General features: G+C 41.2%; 1 protein-coding gene across 2 annotated transcripts in view; it reads right to left on the bottom strand.

Moving 5' to 3' along the window:
- BACH2 (BTB domain and CNC homolog 2) overlaps positions 1 to 25,781 on the bottom strand; it is a 355,734-nt gene that overhangs the window by 116,952 nt on the left and 213,001 nt on the right. The window lies entirely within an intron of this gene.

The raw sequence follows: 25,781 nt of genomic DNA on the forward strand, positions 1-25,781 counted from the left end.
TACAGTTGATTTATTGATACAATAGTACGTTAGTTTCAGGTGAATCACAGCAAAGTGATCCAGTTATATATATATGCTCTACACTTAGCTGCTCAAACTACATCAATCACTGTGTTGATTTCTGGGTGCCTTGAAACAGACTCAAAGAAGAGCCACGTTACGTGGAACTTTGGAAAGATGGGAAGATTCAGTCATTCACGAATCCAGGAAATGTTTTTTATATAAAACATTATTTTCCAGTATAGGTTATTACAAGATATTGAACATTGTTCCCTGTGCTACACAGTAGATTCTTGTTGCTTACCTATTTTATATATAGTCCTGTGTATCTGTTAATCCCATACTCCTAATTTATCCCCCTCCCCCCTCTCTTTCCCTTTTGGTAAGCATAAATTTGTTTTCCATGTCTGTGAGTCTGTTTCCGTTTTGTAAATAGATTCATCTGTATTATTTTTTAGATCCCACGTATAAGTGATATCATGTGATATTTGTCTTTCTCTGTCTGACTTACTTCATTTAGTATGATAATCTCTAGGTCCCTCCAGCAGCCCTACATTTTTATGGCTTGCTGCTTCTACTTCAGAAGCTAGAGACTCCTTAAACCCTGCCAGGAACTCAACAGATACTGAAGACCAAAAAAAGAGAAAAAGGTTAATAAGAACCGTATCATGGATCAAAAACAGTCCCAAGGACTTCCCTGGTGGAGCAGTGGTTGGGAATCTGCCTGCCAATGCAGGGGACGCGGGTTCGTGCCCCGGTCCGGGAAGATCCCACATGCCACGGAGCGGCTGGGCCCGTGGGCCACGGCTGCTGAGCCTGTGCGTCTGGAGCCTGTGCTCCGCAGAGGGAGAGGCCACGACGGTGAGAGGCCTGTGCAAAAGAAAAAGAACAAAAACTAAAACAGTCCTAAGATAAGTAGACAGTATGGAAAGGAGAAATTTATGTTAAACACACTAGAGTAGTGACTCCATGGCAGGCATGTGCTGGGAGTGGGAGACACATGTCTGAAAGAGGCTTCCTGACCTACGTTAATCTTATATCACAAACTACAGCTATTGTGCTGCTGCTGGGGATGTACACAAGAAGAGTGAGTCATCCCTCTCGGGATTTGGATTAAAAAACTCAAGAAAACAACACATCAGAACATCCCTTTGTACACTTTGCAAATATTTCACCTACTGCGCTTTGGGGGTGACAAGGTGATTGGTTTTTACACGATAATTACAAGAATGCAGGGAAGGGTGACCTCAAGACCAAGCAAGTCATTAGCATGAGGCCAAGCCCAGGCCCTAACAAACTGGTCTTGTTGTTTTTACAAATCTTTATTCTTTGGGTGCTTTGAGGAAGTTACTGGGGCTGGGGTAGTGGGAAGGGCCTGCAGTATAGACAGACAGGTTCCTCTCCCAGTGCTGGTGAGAATCCAGCGTCAGCTAGAACTATAGTGGCACATCTGTGGTCTACCCTAGGAATGCCTGAAGCAAGCAAAGGCTCTTCCAGAGAAGTCCCCCTTCCCTCCTTCTGTCTTCCGGATATCAGTGCTCTTCTGCTGGACAGAATCTCTTACGTTGCACCTCATTTTCACACATCATTTCTCCCTTCCCTTCTATTCTTCTCACCCTCCAGTTTCCTTGGTAAAGCTGAGCGCCTTTGTGCGTTTAGAGCTCACATTCGTTTTCAGAAAGTTGTAACTGACTTAGAACCTCTCCTGATGTTCCCAGGAGTATTTATATTCTAATTGAGGGTGACCTTAAGTTAATAGATAATTGTGGACTTTCACATGGGTGGAAAAGAAAGGCCCTGCCACCAGTGCCTACTATATTCACACCACTAACCCCTGCAGGTGAGCGGCCCTGAGTTCTCACAAGCAGCCTTTGAAACAGAACTCGGATAGAATGCTAGCACTCCACTTTATTTTTAAAAAGTTATACCTCTCTGGGCTAGCAAACACAATCTTAGGGAACTGACTGTCAAAGGTTCCGTATCTCTTGGTATCTAATGGGCTAGTCTAGGAGCTCCCTTGAAAGATTCTTGGTAAGTCTCTCCTTGGTATTAAAGATTACACATAAAACCTGAAGCAAACAGAGCATCTCTCTAGTCAACAGGAGGCTGGACTCATATTCCATGTTCATTGCTGACTTCTGTGTGGCCCCTAAATATTCAGTCATAGCTTCTCTGTGGCATAATCTAGGAAGTAAAGATGTAATAGCTGAGATTAGGTTCAGGCTTAAGTCTTCATGCTGACATGCATGTTATCACGTGTTACTGTACATTTGCTCCAGCCAGGAAGCAGGACAAAGGAAAGATCTTTGGTACGAACGTAACACAAGAACTCCATGCTCATCTGCCATTGCTACAGTTCCTATGAAAGATCATGAACCTGGGGGTCCAAGACTGAAGAAACAATGGTTTCTTGGGAATTAAAGGTTGAGGTAAACATTTCTAAAATGTGCAAAGAAGTTAATTTTGAAAATTTGCTGCTCATTTGTTATAACTTCAGAGTTTCAATTTTAATTATTTAAAAAATTCCCTCTAACAAACACACTTTCTGAATGACTACGGCCTCATCATTAGCAGCCACTTCTTGAAACCTTGGTCCTCTGAGCGATTCTTATGAGTATATCTTAATGGGCATCCACTGAGCTACTGTTTCACCTGGGAGGAAGCTGAAGGATACGAGTTCAAGTTTTGGCTCTAATGCTTATCAGATGTTTATATTTAAAACAGTTCTTGTTGACCTTCAAATGCTTTTTCTGTAAAAGGTGGTAAATAATACCTAGCTTTCAGGGTTCTTATGAGGACTGAGTTAATACATGTAAAACTGCAGAACTCAGAAGTTCCTTCTGTTATTATCCACAGGATCCAGAGTGAGCGCAAAAGAGCTACTTACAGCTGTGAGGCCATCTGAGTGAGAAATGATGAGAATCCCCACTCCCCGTGCCCCGTCTCAATGGGATTCAATCACTCCTCAAACATCTATCGACTCCGTCCGTGCCAAATACTATTTTAGGTCTTGGAGACACCGTTATTACATTGAACATGACAGACAAGGTCCCTACATTCTCAGGTCTTATATTCCAGTCAGGGGAGGCAGATACTAAACACATAAATAAATAAACAGTACATTATCAAATAGCGATAAGTGCTATGATAAAAGCAAAACTGGGTGATATGTTAGGGAGCCACTGGGGGCCACGTAGAACAGGGCTCTCTGAGGTCATGACATTTAAACAGAGGTCTGAGTGATATGAAGGAGAGAGCCACATGAAGGTCTACGGCAACTGATTCCACGGTGGTCTGCGGGAACCCCTGGGGATCCTGAGACCGTTTCAGAAAGTCAGTGAAGTCACTACTGTTTTCATAATACTAAGAGGCTGTTTGTTTCTTTCACACATTGACATTTGCATTGATGGTGCAAATGTAACAGTGGGTAAAACTGCTGGTGCCTCAGCATGACACAGGCAGTGGCCCTGACTGTATTAGTTCTTCACCACCAGACATGCACAGTAAAACAAAACGCTAGTTTCACTTAAGAATGTACTTGATCAAGCAGTAAGAATTATTATTTGTATTAAATTTATATTAAATCTCAACATTTGAGTACACGTCATTGTAACATTCTGTGTGACAAATACACATAAAGAAGTTTTGTTGCACACTGAGGCACGATTGTTGTCTCAAGGAAAAATACCTGTGGTGTTGTCTGAGTTGCAAGTTGAATGACAACTTTCGTGGAACAACATTTTTACTTGAAAGAATGCCTGATGAACAATGGTTATTCAGATGTAGGTATCTGGCTGATATTTTCTTGAAAACGAAAAAGGTAAGCTGTTACTTCAAGGAAAACAACTGGCAGAATTTGTTGCCAATGATAAAATTCAAGCTTCTACAAAGCAGATTTTTTGAAAATGTGTATCTACTACTATGAGCTTGACAGCTTCCCCAAACTTAAAAACTTTTCTGATGCGATTGGTGGTCATTTTAACATGTGAACTTTCTGGACATTGTAAAATGAAATCCGTCACCGTTCTGAAGATCTGTATAACTCAGTAAATCAATATTTTCCAACTAACCAGTCATGGACTTAAAAAATCATGCTTTGGTAATAGATCCGTTCAATATGCAAAGCAGACCAATGCATTTTAATGTAACGGAGTATGAAAAGTTCATTGATATGGTTTTAGATTCTGCATGGCAACTAACCTTTAGGAAGTTACCATTTGTCAACTTTTGATGCAGTATCAAAGAAGAGTATCCACAACTGTTTGAAAAGACTACTAAAAGGCTCCATCCTTTCCCAACTATGCGTCTGTGTGAAGTGTAATTTCATCTAATTTAACCAAAACACCATATAACAACACACTGAATACTGAAACACATATTAGAATCCAACTGTCTTATAGCAGTGTCTTCTATTATGCCAGACATTTAAGAGATTTGGAAAAATATAAAGCAATGCCATTCTTCTCACTATTGTTTTCGTCTTGAAAGATTTCATTTTTTTCATAGATATGTTATTTATGTTAACATGTAAGTGGGCTTATTATTTTTAACTTAACTAATAAATACTTTAAATGTTCAGTCTTAATTTTTAATAAGGTAAGTATATATGGATAAAACCCAAATAAACAAAAGCTCTTTGGGGTTCTTAGCAATTTTTAAGAGTATAAATAAAGGGGACTGTATAGCACAGGAAACTCTACTCAATACTCTGTAATGACCTATATGGGAAAATAATCTTAATAAAAAGTTGGTATATGTATAACTGATTTACTTTGCCGTACAGGAGAAAGTAACACAACATTGTAAATCAACTATACTCCAATAAAAATTAAAAAAAAAAAGAAGTGTAAAGGGGTCCTGAGGCCAAAAATTTGAAAACCACTGGTCTCAGAATAAGGCAGATTAAACAATAAAGTTTAAATTTATTTAAGTATTGCACAAATTTGGTTAGATTTATTCTTAGGTACTTAAAAATTTTGTTGTTACTGTAAACTATAACTTTTTTTAAAGTTACTTTTCTGTGTTACTAGTGTATAAAAATGCAACTAATTTTCGTATATTGATCTTATATCCAGCCACTTTGCCAAACTTTGTCATTATTATTATTATTTTTTTAATTTTTTTTTTTGCGGTACGCGGGCCTCTCACTGTTGTGGCCTCTCCCGTTGCGGAACACAGGCTCCAGATGCGCAGGCTCAGCGGCCATGGCTCACGGGCCCAGCCGCTCCACGGCATGTGGGATCTTCCCGGACCGGGGCACGAACCCGTGGCCCCTGCATCGGCAGGCGGACTCCCAACTACTGCGCCACCAGGGAAGCCCCTGTCATTATTTTTAATGTAAACTTTGTCATACCATTACATTAGTCCAGTGGTTGGTAAATTATGATCTGCAGGCCAAAACTGTGTCACCAGTTTTTGTAAATAAGATTTCATTGAAACAGAACCACAGTACTCATTTCCATATCTGTAACTGCTTTCACTACAATGGCAGAGTTGAGTGATAGAGACTGTATTGCCAACAGAGTCAAAAATACTTACTATCTGCGTTTTTATAAAACTCTGTACTATGAACCTCATTCAAAGAAGCAACTTCGGCTCTGTTGATCCCTTATGTGGTATTTTTATTTTCAATTTAATTAACTTTTGTTCCCATCTTTATTCATCCTCCCTTGTTTTCTCTATCTTTTTTCTACCTTCTCAAAGTTACCTTATTAAATTTTACTTTTTCTTTTCTGCTAAAAGCACTTGAGGCTATAAATTTTCCTCTAAGTACAAGTCTCACTGCATCCCACAAGTTTTGATATGTAATATTTTCATTATCATTCAATTCTAAGTATTCAAAAATTTCCATTATGATATCTTTGAGCAATGAGTTATTTAGAAATGTTTTAAAATTTCCAAATATAGGGGGGGATTTTGTGTGTGTGTGGGTGTCTTTTAGTTACTGACTTCTAATTTAATTGTATGATGATCAGAGAATATGGTCATTATTATAGTGATCCTTGGAAATTTGGTGAGACTTGTTTTGTGGCTTAGTATGAGGTCAATTTTTATAGCTCTTCCTTGTGAAGAATACATGTATTCTAATTGTTTGGTACAAAGTCCTTATGTCCATGAGTCAAGCTATTTAATTGTGCTGCCTAAATTTTACACCTTTACTCATTATTTGTTGTCTGCTTCACCGAACAATAACTTAGAGAAACATGAGAAATTTCTCTACAGTTTTATCGATTTTTGTTTTTTAAATTTTGAGGCTATTTTAGAAATGTTATATCTTTTCCAATGAATTAAAACTCTCTATCCTTAATAATGTTGCCTTTTCTTACTTTCTTTTACTTTTTGAAAATTGAAGTGTAGTTGATTTACCATGTTGTGTTAGCTTCTGGTATAGAGCAAAGTGATTCAGTTACATATATATATTCTTTTTCATTATATGCCATTACAAGATACTGAATATAGTTCCCTGTGCAAATAACATTGTCTTAAAGTCTTTTTTTTTAAAGTCTATTTTGACTGGTATCAATAAAGCTACCCTAGCTTCCTTTTGAGTAGCATTTGCTGGAATATATTTTTTCATCCATTTATTTTGTCCTTCCATGTTAGGTGTGTATTTTCTAACACTGTAGAGCTGAATTATTATTATTTTAAAGAATCTTAATTTTACTATATCTGTCTTTTAGCCAGAAAGTTTACATACACTGTGATAGCTGATATACTTTTGCTTTCTATTTGTCCTACTTTTTCTATGCTTCATTTTTGTCTTTATCCTTGCTTTTAAAAAAAGTTTTTTAAAAAAACTGCCTTGGAAGCTATATACCATTTCTATTCTTTTAACAGTTACCCTTGAAATCTAAAATTAATATCGTAATCTCCTTCAGAACAATAAAAGGACCATATAATGCTAACTCTGATAGCTCTTTCTTGTATATGTGGAGTTTTACCCAGTATTTTAGTTTATCTTTTCCCCTATATTAGACATTATTATTTCAAACCAACAATATTTGTTGAGGTTTACCTACATGTTAACCAATTTCTTTGCTTATCATTTCTTCCTGTATCTCAGACTTTTCTTTTGCTATCCCTGTCCTTCTTTCTGAGGTATATCTTTGAAATTCCTTCAATATACGTCTGCGACTGGTAAACTCTTGTAGGTTTTCCTCTTATGGAAACAGTATTTCAACTCTCGTTTCTGAAAGTTACTTTTGCTGAGTACACAATTTTAGGTTGAAAGTTATTTTCTCAGAACCTTGAAAACATTATTTCACTGTCTCTGAGCTTCAATTATTGCTGTTGAGAAGTCTGCGGTCAGTATAAGTATTGTTCTTTGGTAGGTGTGATCTGTGTTTTCTCCTTTTATGAGTAAAACTTTGTCTTCACTGATCCTCAGTCTTACTACATTGTAAAAGTTATGTATGCCTTTTTACTTGTATGCCTAGTATACATTGCTTCCTATATCTGTGGATCCATATTTCTCACCTTATTTGGAAAATTCTAAGCCATAAATTCTCCACTGTCTCATCTCCATCCTGCATATTCTTTCCTTTTGTGACTCTTAATTGTCTTATGTTAGTCCTTCTTTTTTTTTTTTTTGCGGTATGCGGGCCTCTCACCCTTGTGGCCTCTCCCGTTGCGGACCACAGGCTCCGGACGCGCAGGCTCAGTGGCCATGGCTCACAGACCCAGCCGCTCCGCGGCATGTGGGATCCTCCCGGACCAGGGCACGAACCCGTGTCCCCTGCATTGGCAGGTGGACTCTCAACCATTGTGCCACCAGGGAAGCCCGTTAGTCCTTCTTATTCTGCCCTCCATACTCTTAGCCTCTCTTGCTTATATTTCCATCTCCTCATCTATTTGTGCCCTATTGTATGAAACTACTTTAGTTCTATTTTCCAGTTCATGAATTCATCGATTACAAATGAGCATGTCCACTTATGTTTTTGTCAGTGAATTACTTTTTTCATTTTTAAAAGTTCTCTTTGTTTCTTTTTAAGAACTGCTTGGTGATTTCGATAGCCCATTGTTGCTTGCTAATTTTTGTATCTTTAACTTAAACATTTTTGAAATAGGGACTTCCCTGGTGGTCCAGTGGTTAAGAATCCGCCTTCCAATGCAAGGGACGCAGGTTCAATCCCCAGTCAGGGAACTAGGATCACACATGCCGCAGGGCAACTAAGCCTGCGTGATGCAACTACTGAGCCCATGTGCTCTGGAGTGGTGCGTGCCACAACTAGAGAGAAGCCTGTGTGCTGCAACGAAAGATCCCACATGCCGCAATGAAGATCCCGCGTGCCGCAACTAAGACCTGATGCAGCCAAATAAGTAAATAAATAAATAATTAAAATATATAGAGGCAGTCCTTTTGTTTTTTTAATCTGATAATTTAAACATCCAAAGTCCTTGGTGGGGAAGGGGTAATCAAAGTATTATTTGTTGTTTGTGCTGATTTTCACTCATGGTGGTTTGTTTCCTTCTTTGACAATCTTTGTTTGAGAATTCATAAGATCTTAATACGTGAAAAAACTGGAAGCCTAAGTTCTGTTTTGGATATGTAAGTTTGAAATGATTATGAAACATCCAAGTGGATATGTCAAGTACATCACTGGATATATGAGCCTGATATTCAGGGGAGAGATCAGGGCTGGAGATATAAATTGGGGATTTAGTACCATGAAGTTTGGGGATCAGATGAGATATCAGTGAAAGTTAGGACTGTGCCCCAGGACACACCAATTCAGATACGGAGCAGAGGAGAAGACAGCAGTAGTGACTGGGAAGAACAAAATCCAGAAAAACGTGCTGTCATGCAGGTCCAGAGAACAGTGGATTTTAGAAAGAAGGGAATGGTTGACTGTGTTGGATGCTGTTGAGAGGGTGAAGAAGATGAGGCAACTAGGAGGTCCTTGATAGGAACAGTTTTGGTGGAATAGTAGAGTCAGATGAGGGAGTAGAAATAACACCTCTAGACAAAAAGTTCAAGACATTTTGTGTGAAAGAGAGCAGTAAAGTCAGGTAGAAGCTAGAAGAGGGTGTGGCATAAGAAATTTTTTCCCTCCCACTGGGCAATATTAAAGATTTTATATGTCCATGGGAAAGACTGAGCACAAAGGGAGAAACTAATCATACAGAAAAGAAAGGGGATATTTTCAGGAGCAACATTCTTGAAAAGGCCAAGTGCCCAAACGTCTTTTAAGATGTGACGTGGAACATGTGTGTGACATGGAACATGAGTCACACACATGACCTACAGGACAGAAAGTCTAGTCCTCATATATATTCTATAAGGACTTGGGGACTGTGTAATCTTAACTTTTCATGAGGGTGTGCTGCATCCTATCTTCAACTTTACCCATGTGCCAGTGATAGAAGCTATAGGACATATCTGATAATCATCACCCAGAAGTTGTTTGGCACAGTTATGAAAATAGGAGATTAACTCAATCACAGTGCTGAAGGGGCCATAAGAGATTTTCTAATTTGGTCTCCTATCCACTTAGGCAAGTGAATCCTAAACGTCTTAGAATAGACACCTCCTTCACTGTGGTATTCCTTGGGAACCACTTTTAGAACTTTGTCACCATGTAACGTGTCCAACACAAATTGAAGTCCACTTCCTCTTATTTTGTGCTTAGTGGTCATAAGGTATAGCTAAACTGCTATTTTCTTCACCAAAACAACAACAACAAAACACCTTACGTATTTGAAGGTAGAAATTAACTTCACTATTTCTTCTCCAAGCTGAACAACCTCTTTTAATTTTCTTGCACAGATCTTATTTTTTATCATTTGGCTAGTCTTCTGGACTTTTTTCCCTCTCTCCAACTGCTTTTTTTTAAAAAAATGCAGTGACAAGAAATCGACAAGCTACTCAAAGTCTGAGTAATCCTGAGAACAGTGCGGGGATTTCAACACATCTCCCTTGGACGGATGAAAGGCTGAATTGACTCTGCCAAGACCTGAACACTCTCCAGTTCCTGCTGATCTGGGGAGACGCTTCCTCTTGCATTTTCCTTATTTCGCCTAGCAATCTGAGTAAAATGAAAATACAACCAGACATACGTAGGAAAGAGTTTTTAACGTCCCTATTCGGAAAATCAGTTTGATGTCTACGTAAGTCAAAATCCGCACATACCAACTCCTTCTGAAGTGCCGCAAATATTTAAACTTACTAATAAAAAATGCTGTCTCTTAGATGTAAATTCGGCAGAGTGCTTCTAAAATCCAAAAGGAGGTTGTCAGATGAAGTAATTAATTAAGTGAAGTGTTGGGTTTGGAAAGCCTTCTACTATTTTGAGGCTAATGGATGGTTGAGAAACTCCTATGGGTGGGTGTGAGAGAGATTCTGCCTGCTAATTACTACCGAAGAAAATCTAAGCATCCAACAATCATTCTAATTTTTGCTAAGCAGCACGAAATATCACATACCATTGCATTACGTTACGTCAAGTAACAGGATGTTCCTGGGGTAACATGACAAGACAATACAGCTGGGAAAAACAAACGGAAAGGCAACAAACAGGAAGGCCAACTGACGTGCATATAATTTGAAAAGAAAGAAAATGGCACATGTTGATAATGAGACCTAGAGCTGGCTTAAGGGTTTTGATATCCGCAGGTGATTTTAGGAAGGTAGCTGTATCTCGGCCATCAGACTTAGCTCTCTTGTTTACAGTATTTGTTTTACTCTGAATATGTATTGCAGTCTCTTTGAACTTTAACTTTTTCCTCTGTAAAATGGGAATAATACTACCCACCCTACCTTTCTTACATGGCTATGTGAGATTCTAACGCCCAACACATTCAGGTGTTTTATAAATATCTAATTGGATACTTGTATCTATCTGAACTGGATTTACTATTATGTATTTTACTGATTCTAGGATGTACATCTTCCCACATAATAATATTGATATTTCAAAAATTAGGATATACCTTAAAATCGATAGCTTATTATACTTTGGTCTTTCTTCCTTTTTTAAAAGTTGAAGTATAGTTCACACACAATATGATGTTAGTTTCAGGTGTACAACATAGTGATCCAACAATCAAAGACATTATTAAATGATCACCACACATCTGTCACTATACAGCATTATTACAGTATTACTGACTATATTCCTTATGCTATATATTAGATCCTCTTGACTTATTTATTTTATAATTGGAAGTTTGTATCTCTTAATCCCCTTCACCTCTTTTGCCTACATCACTGCCCCCCCCCCAAACCACCTATTTGCTCTCTGTATCTGTAAGTCTGTCTCTGTTTTGTTTTGCTTCTTTGGTGTTTTACACTCCACATATAAGAGAGATCATAGAGTATTTGTCTTTCTCTGACTTATTTCCTTTAGCATAATACTCCCTAGGTCCATCCATGTTGTCACAAATGGCACTATTTCATTCTTTTTTATGGTCGAGTAATATTCAATGTGCGTGTGTGTGTGTGTGTGTGTGTGTGTGTGTGTGTGTATCTTTATCCATTCATCTATTGATGAACATTCAGGTTGCTTCCACACCTTGACTATTGTGACTAATGCTGCAGTGAAGGTAGGGATGCATATATTTATTTGAATTAGTGTTTTGTTTTCTTCAGGTAAATGCCCAGAAGTAGAATTGCTGGATTGTATGGTAGTTTTATTTTTAATTCTCTGAGGAATCTCCATAGTGTTTTCCACAGTGACTGCATCAATTTACATTCCCACCAGCAGTGCACAGGGTTCCCTTTTCTCCGTATCTTTGCCAACACTTGTTATTTGTCTTTTTGATGATAGCCATTCTGACAGGTGTAAGGTGATATCTCATTGTGGTTTTGATTTGCATTTCTCTGGTATGTTTTTTCTTTCTTGGTGGTACACAAAATATTATATTTAAATCAACGGCCTCTTAGAAATATGGCAGATAAGGTGTTTGGAAATGGTAAAATGTCAGTTACTCATTTATTCATAAAACAAGCTTTCACTAAAAGTCTCCCTTGTGCAAGGCATTCAGAAAGAAATGAAAATCCAGAAGACCTGACCCCTAATCTCAAGGAGGGTGCAATGCACGAGACGGATGAGGCAGGATCAAATGCCGAACATATGTGACGTATGCCATTTGAGTTACATTCCAAACTTGGCACCCTGTGAGTGCAGAAGAGGAGATAGTTTTCAATAGGAGCAATCCGGAAGACAGCATGGAGGAGACGACACCTAGGCCTGGCCTTGGCAGATGGGTAGCATCTCAAAAGGCACATTTGGCAATGGACGTACAGATACACAGTGTGTATTCACAGAAGGGCAAGGAATCTAGACAAGGAGGAGTTTGGGACTGTGTTGAGGTGCTTGCTAAGGATATTAAAGAGTCTGAGCTCTAGTTGGTGGATAGATAAGGCTTTTGAGCAAGGAGTAGACTTATGAAAATGAGGCCTTGGGAGGATCTGATGCTCAGAGGGAAGGGGGAGGAAGAGGCTAGAAGCAGGGCATCCTAAAGCAAGCCGTGTGTAGGCTGGAGAAGTCCTGATAATGGGTAGGTAGAGGGGGCAGAAAGGAGATAACAAATGGATGGAAGAGTCATAGTTAAACACCAAAGATCCTTAGCAGGAATCTTAAGAGTGAAGTCCACTTCACAGCTAGACAGGAAGGACACACAGAACTGAATATGGCTACCTGCTCCCCGAGCACAGGAACTGTATGTTTTGTTCATCACTAAATCCCAGGGCCTATGAGAGGGTCACAGTAACTATTTGTCCTACTCTCTTCCACCAAAAAGTCAATTTGTGCTTTTAATTCAATTCTGCAAGCACGTATTGAGGACCCACCATATGCTCAGTGCTGAGCACTGGGGCTGGAGGCGAGGGGAATGGTGGCTGGGAGAGGATGGGCTGTTGGGTGGATTGCTTTCCAAACTGGCTGCAGTCATCCCCTTCTTGAATACAGCCTCCTGGGTAGTCCCCCCAGTAGACTCTGGGTGTGGTCTTGGGACTTACTTTTACCAAAGGGACAACAGAAAAATGTGATGCTACCAGAGACTTGAGAAACGTTTGCATATTGGGGCTTGCCCTCTCTTGCCACTTTTTGGAATCCTGACACCACCATATAAAGGATTCCAGGATAGCCTCCTGGAAAACGAGAGACCACAGAGAATAGAGCTGAGTCATCCCAGGTGAGGCCTCCCTGGACCAACCAGCCCGCCAACTGTTGGACATATAAATAAGTGAGGCTGTCTTAGAGCAGGGCTCAGCAAACATTTTCTCAAAGGACCAGAGAGTAAATATTTAAAGCTGTGGGTCATATGATCTCCGTCACAACTACTCAACTCTTCTGTTGTAGTGTGGAAGCAGCTACAGACGACATGAGCAGGGCTGTGTTCCTATAAAACCTTCTTTTAAAAAACAGGTGGCAAGCCTATGGGCTGCAGTTTGCCTACTGCTATCCTGGGTCATTTAGCCCCTATTAAGCCAGTCCAAACCAGGAGAACTGCCCAGCCAACTGACAAAATTGTGAGAAATAATGTTTGTTAAGCCACTATGTTTGGGGTATTTTGTTACACAGCAAGTTCAAACTGATAAAGCTGGTATAAAACATAGACAACATAGGCCTTGTTTCAAGACACTTAAAATCCACCTGTGGAAGTAGGACACATGTGCAGGAGACGTTTATACAACAATATGAGTCTGTATGTGATTAAATGTCAAAATAAAGGTGTATAAAAGAGAAATATTAATTTGGACAAAAAATCGACTCGGATAGATCTTAATGGATGGGTAGAATGTGACAGCTACCCAAACAATTCTGTCTCTCCTTCACTGAATTTTTATGCTGTTGGCTTTTGTGACTATCTACTTCCATAGACTGAGAGCCCCCGGAGGGCAGAGGATGCTTTATTTTCTATTTTCTGTGTTCCAAGAGCCTAGCACAGTGCTCAGCTCACAGCCAGGCTCGATGTACACTTACTGAACAAAACAATAAACCCAGAGTGGAGAGAAGGAAGGGCATGTCTGTGGAAAAACCAAACCTCACAACTAAAGGGATTTAGACTCAGGGGAGGTAGAGACACAGCTGGGCACATGATTCTGGATCTGGGAGGACGGGTGAGAAGGCAGCGTGAAGGACCCGGAAAGTCAGGCCTGAGCGTTTAAACCAAATGTTATTGGAGCAAAGGGCTAAGTTGATATTTATGAAGATTAGTTTGGTGGCAGAGGGTAGGGTGGATTCCAGGCACAGTTAGGACAACTTAGTAACCCAGGAGTGAGAAAACAGACTAGCCCAGGAGTCAGTGAGAAGAGTGAGCCTGAGGAATGAAGGGACCTACCAAAACTAGAATAAGTGTAAGGGTGGTAGTTAAACCACTGCACTTGCAGTCTTGAAAGACTAGCTGGAGGAAGGTTAGGTTAGAGGCCACTTCACAGAGAAGGTGGCCTGCCAGGTGTGACAGGTGGGTGATGGGGAGAGGGTCCAAGAGAACGGCAAGGGTGTGAAGCTGTGAAACCACAGGGTAATAGAGAAACCACAAATGGTTTAGTGTGGCCAAAGGGCAAGAGTGGCTTGTGTGTGTGTGTGTCCAGCTATATCTCCTGCTCCCCAGCTCTGAGCTACTGGTCTCCTCTCTTGGACACATCACACAGATTCCTGCCTCTGCTTTTACTTGTTAGGCTTCCTATGTAAGTGCTCAGCTCTGGGTTTATTGGTTCATTCAGTAAATACACACTGAACCCAGGCAATGTGGTAAAAGCCTGGGGATTTAGAAATAAAGATGGAGTGGCAGGAGATGAAACTAGAGAAATTTCCAGGGGCCAGACATGCAGGAGGTTATAAGAGGTTACAGGCTGCATCGAAGGGTTTTGAATGCATGGGTTCACAGTTGTGTTTTAGAAAGATCACTTCGTTGTGGACAACAGAGGAGAGGAGGGGGGAAAGGCTGCAGATAGGATGGTCAGTGGGTGAGGACTGAAGAGATGCCTGGATCAGAGAGGTTGCAAGTTGTGTTCATGGATCTGGAGACTCCTTGGATGGAGAGCACAAAGGGGAAGCATGACTCATGGACTTGTCTGATGGGTAGAAGTGAAGGGATTATTCTTGTCAGAGGGAATGGGAGGGTGAAATAACGAGTTCCGGTCTGGACAGAGGGCATATGAAATCCAGTAGGCAGTTTGCTATAAAGCACTGGAGAGAAGTTGGGCCTGCAGATAAGCTATAGTCAAGTTCTCAGTACTTAGGTGGTAGGTGAAATTCTTCAGGTAGCTATGGAACACTAACCTGTAAGAGGGAAGAGAGAGGAAGAGGGATTGCAAAGGAAAGTGGACTGGCAAGGATTCTGGAAAAAACAATTGCAAACCAGCAATGTCTGTTCTTACGAGGCCACTGGATTTGACCTTGGAAGTCTGATGTTCACTTGGATTCTGTATGCAACCTTTAGCACGGATTGCATTTGGAGCTTATCATGACCCTCCATCACCCAGGAAACTTGACAATTTAGGACGAAGGTTAGTAAAACAAACGGACAGAACAAGTGATAAAAACTGTTCTTTGATACTTCTTGTTTCAAGGTAATAACAACAACGATAATACAAATCACAGAGAATAATTTTTTGCCTAGCTTTGTCATTACTTTTCCACAGTCTACAATAATTGCTGTCTTCATATGTTTGTCCTCCTTGTTAGATGATGGGGTTCCTGGGGCAAAGACTATACCTTACTCATCATTCTAGCCCCAGAGTTTACCATAGGACTTGACACATTCATTCATTCATTTGGCCAATACTTATTAAGCACCTACTACATGCCAAGGATAGTTATAGTACCTGGAGATACGTCAAAGGATTTGACAAATATTTCTGCACTAACAGAGCTTATGAATTTTAGTAAAGAGTGGGGACATCTCCAATAAGTATAACGTTAGTGGCTAAATCACCGTACTGTATAGATGGCTGGGTAAAAGGAGCTTCTGTTACCTAATTAAACCTGACAAAAGGGAAACCCGATTATACCTGGAAACAGGTCCTCTAGCAGCCACTTTTCCTGCTGCAGGGAGTTTTTGGAAATCTCTCTGCACTTGGTTTATATTTCAAGTGTAAACAAAATCACTTTCCTTATTCTGACTGTGTTCTAGAATTCCTCCTGAAGTCAGCATTTGTTTGCTTTTTTTCTCCAGTAGTTAAAAAATACTTATTCTGGAAAGGCCCAAAATGCCATATATATGTACAGAATTAAGTTACTGAGGTTTTTTTTAAAATAGGGGTATTGATTTTGAGCTTGAAATTTTGTATGAGATGATACAGAAAATATTTGCTCAAGTGACCATTCCCTAAGACCTACTATTTGTAAGCTCACAGCAGGCATCACCAAATATAGTAGCGATGAATCACAGAGTTCCTGTCCTCAGGGTCCTGTGATGTATAATAAGAGGGATAAGACAGACGTAAGATATTATATGGTAAGACAGTACTAAGGACACTCGAATTTGTCTTGCTTTTTCTTCTTCTCTTTATCCTGCTTAAAAGGCTAGTTTACCTCTCCCAGAGATGCCCTTATTCCCGACTCTACCTATCAGATAGATTGGCACCCGTTACCTGCTACCTATGTCACAGCTATTTGTGTATGTCGTATATCCTCTGCCTGACGGTGAACTCTGAGGGTGGGGACTGAGCTTCTACACGACGCTGCATAGCATGGTGGGCACTGAAAACAGAAACCAGGTGGTGTGGAAAACCAGGGGAGTGGAAGGTTAAAGCTCCAATATCTTTGCACTGGCTGATGAAAAAAATATCACGTGCATAGTTGCGAATAACACAAAGGTCCAGAGAATTTTCTGGAAAAAAGGAAAAAACTGACTTCTCTTTTAGGGCACTGCAAGCTTCTTTGAAATGGAATTTGTCAGTTGACAAAATTGCAGACAGCAAATGACCTCAGGGGCTGTGCTAAGATTTTAGAAAGACATAAATGTCCTGTGAAAAATCAAGCTGACATCTGTTTCGCAATAAAATTCTTTACATATTTAACACCTGCATTTTCAAGGTGCTTTTGTATAAATCTCTCTTTGCGGGACTGTCGCGGGACAACCCAGGGGTGCACACAGGCAGTCTCCTCTCGTCCCTCCCACGGCGGCGCTGAGATGCAGGGAAATGGGCACGTCCTTTGGCAGCCGCTGGGTCATAGGCTGATCCCAGAACTAAGAGCCACCCTCTTCCCACCAGGTCAATGGCCCCAAAGAAACACTACAGGTAAAAGGTGGCTGGGTGCGATGGGGGAGAAATAGATTGTTCTTTACTTTCCTTGGAAGGGAAAGAATTCAGTTTTCTGATTGAAAAACCAGAAATGACTGGAGGGGTAAAGTTGCAGCCTTCTGCTAAATAAAAAGCTACATCGCTTAGTGGGAGAAAAATCAGGAGAAATGCGTGTTCTAGGGGATGTACTCGGAGAATGCATGGCTTTCATTTTGACTTCTATGTAGCTGAGGAAATTAGCATCACTTCCCTGGAAATTTTATTCAAATTTCCATATGCAGCGATGCTTCCCTGGATTCTCGTTGCTATCATTAAACTGCACTTAGAGTGTGCACCAATTTACATGTCTGGCACTACACATAATACAAAGAGACTTCCTTTCTTCCTCTGATGATTTTCCTTCCTTCATTCTTTCCCTCCCTCCATCGCACAGCTTTTACCGTCACTCCTGCATTTACTGAACTAGACCTGTGAGGACTGCAGGAATACAGAAATACAGATGAAACGAGCCACTGTTCCACCTGCTCAAATAGCAGAGGAGACAGGAGGAAGGCTGAGGGCAGGGATTCTAGCGCTCGCCTCATGTTTGCCCAGGACCTTATGCTGGGTCTTAGATAAGGACCTGTTTCCTGAATATTTAGTGGGTGGAGGGATGGATGGATGGAGGGATGGATGGATGGATGGCTAGATGGATGAGATGCCTCAATCTGGATGGCAGGGTTCCAATTTCTGAGTCAGTAAAATGGCTGAAACTACCCCCTCACCCCGACCCCTGCCTGTCGCTTTTTCTGTTTCAGCAACCCCCTTTCCATGGGAAAGGATGGGACCAAGAAGATCAAGGTGGCACGCCGGGGCTCTTTATTCAGCAGTTTGCTCTGTCTGAGTTAATATATGGGTGAGGTTCCCCGTGAAGGACACTTTCCCAACTCCAGCCACGTCACAGAGACACTCAGCTGCTGTGTGTCTGGCAAGTTAACGACTGTAAGCCCAAGGGAGGGGAGAACGGGAAAATGATAACATTAAAAAAAATAAATTTAAGCGAATTCAGAAGAAAATGAGAAAGGCCTCCCCCCGTCCCCTGCAAAGCTACCTGACACCTCTTGTTTTCAGTAACAAAAAAATTACTGAAAATAGTACTTTAGAGCTTGTGCTCATCAAAATAATCCTACCCAGAATGCACAGAGCGAAGTTAGCTGGAGAAAAAGATGATAAGAGGATTAGGAGAGAAGGAAATAGAGGAGGAAGAAAAAAGAAGAAGCAGAGAAGGTGGCTCGATGGTGAGATGGCAAGGTGACAGGAGACCGGTGAGTATCAGGCCAGGTCTCTGGGGAAGGTCAGAGAGCACCTGACCAGCAGAGATGCGTGAGAGAGGACACCTTCTCCCAGTCTCCCCAGGTCCAGAGGGTGAAATTAAGCTGACAAGACCAGCATCCGCTCTGTAGCAGGCAGCGTGCTGGGGACTTTTATATGCAGCATTTTATTTTTGTATGTGACATTTTACTCAGTCGTCCAGCTCACAACTACCCTGCAAGGAAGGCAGTTCTGTCCCTTGTACCGGTGACAACTCTGAGGTCAGAGGTCATCAGTGGTGGAGCAGGGGCTCTGGGCAAGCACCCACCTATGGACAGCACATTGCTTAAGCCTCACGGCAACTCCGTGAAGTGAACATTATTATTTCCATCTTGCATGGCAAGAAATAGAGGCTTCCAAGCTTTGAGGGAGCCACTCACACAGTCACACAGCTAGCAAGGGGCCAGGATGCGCGGGAACTGGGATGTGATCCAGGGCTCCTTCTGTTTCACTGTATGGACTCCTGGCGGAAGTAGCCAGCTCCCTTCCCCCGACCCCATCCCCGCTTTCAACCTGTAACTTGTGGGCAGATGAAGGCTGAGTACCAGACCAACCAGGAACCGCACAGAGATTGGGGCTAATGTCGCATGGTCATCCTGACTATGACGCTGCATGGAATGGGGACTCTCATCCTTCAAAATAACACTAGGGTTATCTGGTTTGTGCTGCCGCGCAGTGCTGCAGTCTTGTCTATAACAGCTCCCAAGCATGGCCCTAAAAGATAACGATCCTCATTCTAGTTATGGGGGGTGGAAGGGGGTTAATTGTTCCAAATGGGACCACCGGTTCTATGGTGGGCTAGAGCTAGCTGCAAGAAAATTCTTGTTCTGAGCCCAAATCGCTTTCTCTTGTACCTTCCGGTTCTGCTTTTTCTGGAATAACCAAGTCTTTCATGCATCGAAGTACAGCTACTGTGTGTCTCCTTCTTTTTATCTTCTCCAGGCTCACCTTCCTTAGTTCCTTCAACCACTGCTTTTAAGACATACTCTCTGATGGCCTCTTCAATGCCGATCCCTGTTCATGGAGTCTATGTACCTCATCAAATTTACTGTCAAAAATTTGGTTCCTCCAGTATCAGAAGGCAGCCAAGCGTCCTTCAGAGCCATGAGCTGGACCATGGTGCTAGATAGAACATCACAGAGGTGGAGGTCTTCACCCCTTTTTCAGCTGACCTGTTTTTCTCTTCAATGTCTCTAGCCAGTAGTGTTTGGAATGAGGCATTTCAGGATCTCCAAATTCTTGTTTCTAAGGTTATTATTCACAAGTTCTTACAGAGGCAATTTTCTCAGTTTGGAGAGCAGTCAGGCTAGGAGCCTCACCTTTGCTGGGGAGACTGGGAAACTCACCACGTGATCACTCACACACCTGCTGTTCCCTTCCGTGTATCGCTTCTCGGCCTTCAGCCCCTTGGTCAATCCAACCTCCTTCCCTGTAAAAAGCGCACAATATCTCAAGGCTTCCCTGTAACCTCTGACAGGGGAACAAAGAGAAACACCTTTCACAAATCCATGCTATCGAAGGATAGAAGAGAGAACAGAACCTTCAGTAAAGAACACTAAACATCCCACCAGAAAGTCCCAAACAACCCTGAAAAGTGAGAATAAAACTACCAAAAGCTGACAGAAAGTAACAAGCATTATTTCCAACCCACATTTGTCCTTCTAAAAAAGCCAACCAACTACAGAAAAAAAAAACAACCCTGGAATGTAGGAAATCTAACATCATTAACATATTTCCTGTCCTCACACAGCTTATAAAAAATGTTTCTGAGCTTTTCCCTGGCTCATTTACAATGATGAGAGGGAGCGAAAAGGAAATGCAACAGATGGGACTACCATCCTCTCTCGCAGCAATTTATCGCCACTTGAGGTAGCTTGGGCGAGATTTCAAACGTCTTTCAGTTGTACCAAGAGTTTATTCCTGCCCAAGAACAATGAAGACGAGGCTCCTTAAAAAAGCTGCAGGTTATAAGCCATGTTTACTACTCTGTATTTTTGTTGTTTCTAAAAGAGATCACCCCAGCCTGCCTCCAACCCTCCCCAAACTGACTCCACGAGGATTTAATCTGGTACTGATTTAGAGCTGACAGGTGGCACATACATAATTAAAGATGACCTAACACAGAATGCTCTCATTCCTGGCATATTATCAGACACTTAAGCAAAGCAATTATCAGTAGGCAATCTTCTCTGTCAACAGAGACAGAGATGAAACATTTCTTCAATTAAGAGGATTCTGAAAGGATGCTGTACATATATCCGTCTGCAAGTACTTGAAAATCTTTAGGGTTTAATACTAAGTCAGCTCAACAAGCACCTCTGGCCAGTTAAATTGTGTTTTTTTCTCCCCCCCCCCCCTACTTTTCCTGGAAGGTAACATTGTTTTTTGCTTTATTGAAGTAGGAGGGTCACATTTTAAGCATCAGAATCTTCAAAACCAATAATCTGGGGGCATCATCAGAGACCTGATCCAAGCTGACAAGGAAATCTCTGCATTTTCCTGCCGTTGCCTTGCTGGGGTTTACAAATATACCAAGCCTTCCTCACAGGTGCAAGGCAAAAAAGGGATAGGGTTTAAATAAAAGTAACTTTAATAAAAAATTTCCTTTAAAGCAGGATTATTCCCTCCCCGTGTTCCACCAGTGTCAGAGGATTTACAGAAGTACTGTCAAGCCTTAAAATTTCATCTTGAATCTCAGTGATTTAAAGGACTTTTTTTTTCATTCAAAGAAATAAATATCATTCAGAGGAAGAAGGGTCTTGACCAAATGATGGATTTCCCATTTCAGGCAGAGGAGGGAAGAGGCACTATATTCCCTAATAGAGTACTGTATTTTTAATAAATTATAGTGCATGTACTCTATCTAAATGAATGCATTTTAGCTTTCTTTAGAACAGAAATTGCTTTAATGTTATAGCGAGACAAGTGATTTTCTTTTCTTTTTTAAAAGGTGCTTTATACGTTAATGGGTTTTTTGAAGCCCGTGTAAAAACTGGCTTCCCTGAGACAGAGCACTTCACAACGTTTGTGGTGCCTATTCGGCCACACTTCACAAGAGGTCTTATTGTTTAAATTCTTATATCCTTATGTCATCTGTGAACAAACGGCTTTATTGTTCATTTGAACGTGTCTTCATAGGATCTCTGGTGGTAGGGCTGATGTTGTTGTTTGCATTTTTTCCCTCATCAAGTCAGAACAAAAGTCCCTTTTTCTGCAGCACTGGGAACTCGGGAACACGGAGCGTGTGGCAGCTGTTTTCAGTTGGAAACACCATAATGATCATGTAAGTGAAGTGCTAACATTAATGGGCTGACTCCTGACAAGTAAATCAAGATCTACGGAAAAGTTTCTTCTACACCGCAGACTTCTAGGTAATGCAACATAGAAGCATTTCATAGGACAATTAAGAATCATCCAGTAAATTTAGATGCTTGCCCTGCTGGGCAGCAGGACTCAATGCCTTCCAAGATGAGTCTTCCTTGGAAGATACTCCATTCAGAATATTGGAGGAAAAATACCAGTAGTCTTTGGGGAAAGCATATTCAAGAGGAGAGGTGGTGGTGATGGTGGGATCGTTAATGGGAGATTCAGCAGGACTCAAAGCTCAAGTTCATTATATTTCTCAGAACTAAGAATAGCTTCTGAATGAATACTCACAATTCTCCATAGACCTATTTCTCCTAAGGAGCTCCCCCTTCCTCCCTTTCCAATTTTAATGTTAAAAAAAAAAACAAAAAAAAAACGAGAGAACGTAGTCAAACATGGGTAGGTAGGCAGGAACAAAGGAACCTCTACAGACTGGAGGAGCAACTAACCCAGCTCCAATTTAGATGCTGTTAAACACCTTCCATCAGGATTCAACTCAGAAAAACTCAAAAGATGTAGCTTGATAGCATGCTGCCGGGACAAAGAAATATGCCACATGTGTATTATTAGGGCCAATGGCAAAACACATGGGATCTCCCAATCGATGTCATGCATGAAATGAAAATATAAGATATAAGGCACATACTACCATCAAAATAACATAATACGAAGGCAAAAAATTCTAGTAAGTTTATTTAGGGAGGGGCTCTCATTTCACATACAAACTAAGGGCCCCAGACTTTTTGTGTCGCTTTGGTAAATAAGGCAATGACTATAAGCACAGTCCTTGTATGCTGCGGATGGCACGTGATACTCAGACATTTCACATCACGCCTCTTACACTTAGTTATCACTTTAGAATCATCAACTAACAGCATGTTTTAAAATGTCATTAAGGTGATGGTACCTAACATAATACCGAAATATCACCCACCTTATTGTGAACCAAGGTTTCTCCTATCCACCCTCAACAGTAGTTTCCCAAGTATCTTGGTTTTACTAAGTTTTATGTTTGGGTGAATAAAATAAGATTGTAACTATGGCTACAAAATAAAGACTAAATTACAGTACCCTGATATGGATCAAGTATTCTTTTGGAAAGAGTAAAAAGTCAAATCCAAGATATTATTGTCACTGCTATCTGTGTCCCCTGTTTCAGAACGGTTGCTCAAAATCTGCGGTTTGGAAGCCTTATAGAGACATTCTGCAGAATACCATGCATTCTCCTCCTTAACAGATTATCAGAGACGCTTATCAGGTTTGTTTCACTAAGGACAAAGTGTAACAGGTATTTGAGAGAGTCCAAATGTTGCAGTTTCAACTCTCTATCCATTCAGAGAGGACATCTGCTTTCTGGTTAAGAAGTGGCTGTGACTAACCCCGGAGTAGTTGGTATGGCTTTTTCAAGAACTAGCATTGGAGGTCAAAGTGGACAAAGTGCCCAGAACACCTCCAGTGGCCAAGGAGGCAGGGGTCCAACTGATGCTCTTATTTTCTCCTCCTAATATTTCCCCCCAAAAGGTGGCCTGACTTCACTGCGGGGGGGATAAAAGAAAATAGAAGAAGCGAAAAAACAGTTTTTCTCCACAAACGGCACTCTAGGAATCAACTGTTCTTAACTTGGAATTCTTTCAGGAAATGAAATGTTAGGCGCCGATCAATTTGTTGCCCCTTCAGGATGGAAGGTGATGAGAGGGAAAAAATGTTAGGACAGGATGAGAGAAACGAATGTTCTTATGAAGGCAGGGTGTTGGAAAAGAAACAATGTCACAGAGAGAAGGATGATTACATCCTCATAATGTATGTAGGACTGTCACCAAAAGAAAATAAGACAAGGGCTAGGTTAGAAATGAACATCTAATATCACCAGCTACAAATGACAAGAAAGGGAATCCAGCACTAACCCGTTTATACAAGTCAACTTATATTTATTCCCTTGTGGTCAACAGAAACCTATACCCCAGGAGACACGAGGTGCTTTCACATGTACACATTTGTAACCTCTGAAAACGAATTAACAAAGGAGAATATAAAACCGCCAGGTATAATGGAAACAGGTGACGTCCACCCCTGCAGCCAGCCGTGATGTAATACCTTCCGCTTGGCGCTGACAGCCTTCTCTTCCCTCCTCTCATTCCGACACAATGCCTTCAGGTCTGTCTAAGTAATGTAATTTACTGGAGTGGAATTCCCTTGATACCCTGGTGCAGCACTTGGTGACAGTATCATTTATACTGCACAGTGTCGTGGCCTGACACTCATCCCTTGGCCTTCACGCCTCATTCATAGCAGAGTGTGTAATCCACCTTCCACGGTACCCTTCTGGGGTGTGCGCGGACAAATTTACTCCATTCAGCCCTAATTACAAACCTCGGCTGAAATGCTCTCATTAGATTTCTATTTCTCACTCCAGATGTCAATCTTATTGAAAATGCCAATTTTCCCGAGGATTCATCCATTAGCAATAAACTCTAAAGCATTCCATGACTGAATGCATTAAACCGGCAATGAGGACATGCACTTAAAATACATCATTAGAGTAAATCTCCATTGCAAATGCTTTACGTCATTCAACCAAAGGAATAATGAGCCCAGCCTGGCCAGTACCCTCAAACTGCACATGAAGGATAGGTTAAAACTGGCGGTTATGCAGGAAGAAGTAGGCGGTACACCAACGAGATGAATTTCAGAATCTGTGTCATTCCTTAGGAAGGTGTGGTAGGAAGTCACAGTCAGAGCCTAATTTATCACCTTCTTTTGCCTATGTTTTTTTTTTTTTTTTTTTTTTTTTTTTTTTTTTTTTTTTTGCGGTACACGGGCCTCTCTCACTGTTGTGGCCTCTCCCGTTGAGGAGCACAGGCTCCGGACGCGCAGGCTCAGCAGCCACGGCTCACGGGCCCAGCGGCTCCGCGGCACGCGGGATCCTCCCGGACTGGGGCACGAACCCGCGTCCCCCGCATCGGCAGGTGGACTCCCAACCACTGCGCCACCAGGAAAGCCCTTGCCTATGATTTTTACAGAAACTTCAGTCTGTGGCAAAGTGCAATAAGACAGGCAAAGATAATAGGGAGTAAGTGTGTTCATGGAGGGGACTGAGGCTGTATCTGCAATGCTAGGAACTTGTTAGTCACCTAGAATGATTTGCTCTGCCTGAAAAGCATTCTTCCATTTCTTTCAACAGGAAAAAAAAAAAAAAGGAAAAAAGGAAAAAACAGCACTGTCTGGATGCACTGAAAGAACCTGGGTACCATTCCAGTGAAAGAAAGGTTTTACTGGTGTAGTTAACCTGAGGAATATCTGCACCCCACCAGACTGATGGGTCCTAACGTGAAAGATCCAGAAAATCCAATGATGCTGTTAACATATACATTACAACTCAGAGATTGTATCTGTGATTGGGGTGGTAGGACAGACCATGAAAAGAAAAATTTGGAGAGAAAAAATTTTAAACTAGCAAAATGCATCCATTGATAAAAGCAAGCCATCACTGCTTTATACCTGCACCACGTTTTAATTCCTTAGCTTATTGGTCTCATTTATCACTTCTGGCCAGGTCCCAAGTGAGGCCAGGTCAGGGTACAGTCATAATTTCTTTATTAATTTGATAAATGAAGAAACTGCATCCCAGGAAGGTCACGGAGGAGGCTGAAGAGTCTGATGTGACCTCCTGAGCATCTAATACTAAAGGTTAACCAAAAAAGTGATACCTACGATGATGACTTTATTATGGAATATACAATGTATTTATTTAATGGAAAACTTCGGTGGGCAGAAAAAGACTCCTAGAAGGGCAGGTGTACATTACATTAAACAAAATAACTTGCAAAAAATAATAAAAAGGAGAAGAAACAGTAATTGTTTTCTTCTTGTC

The sequence above is a fragment of the Stenella coeruleoalba genome (assembly GCF_951394435.1).
Source record: "Stenella coeruleoalba genome assembly, chromosome: 12".
Taxonomy (NCBI): Eukaryota; Metazoa; Chordata; class Mammalia; order Artiodactyla; family Delphinidae; genus Stenella; species Stenella coeruleoalba.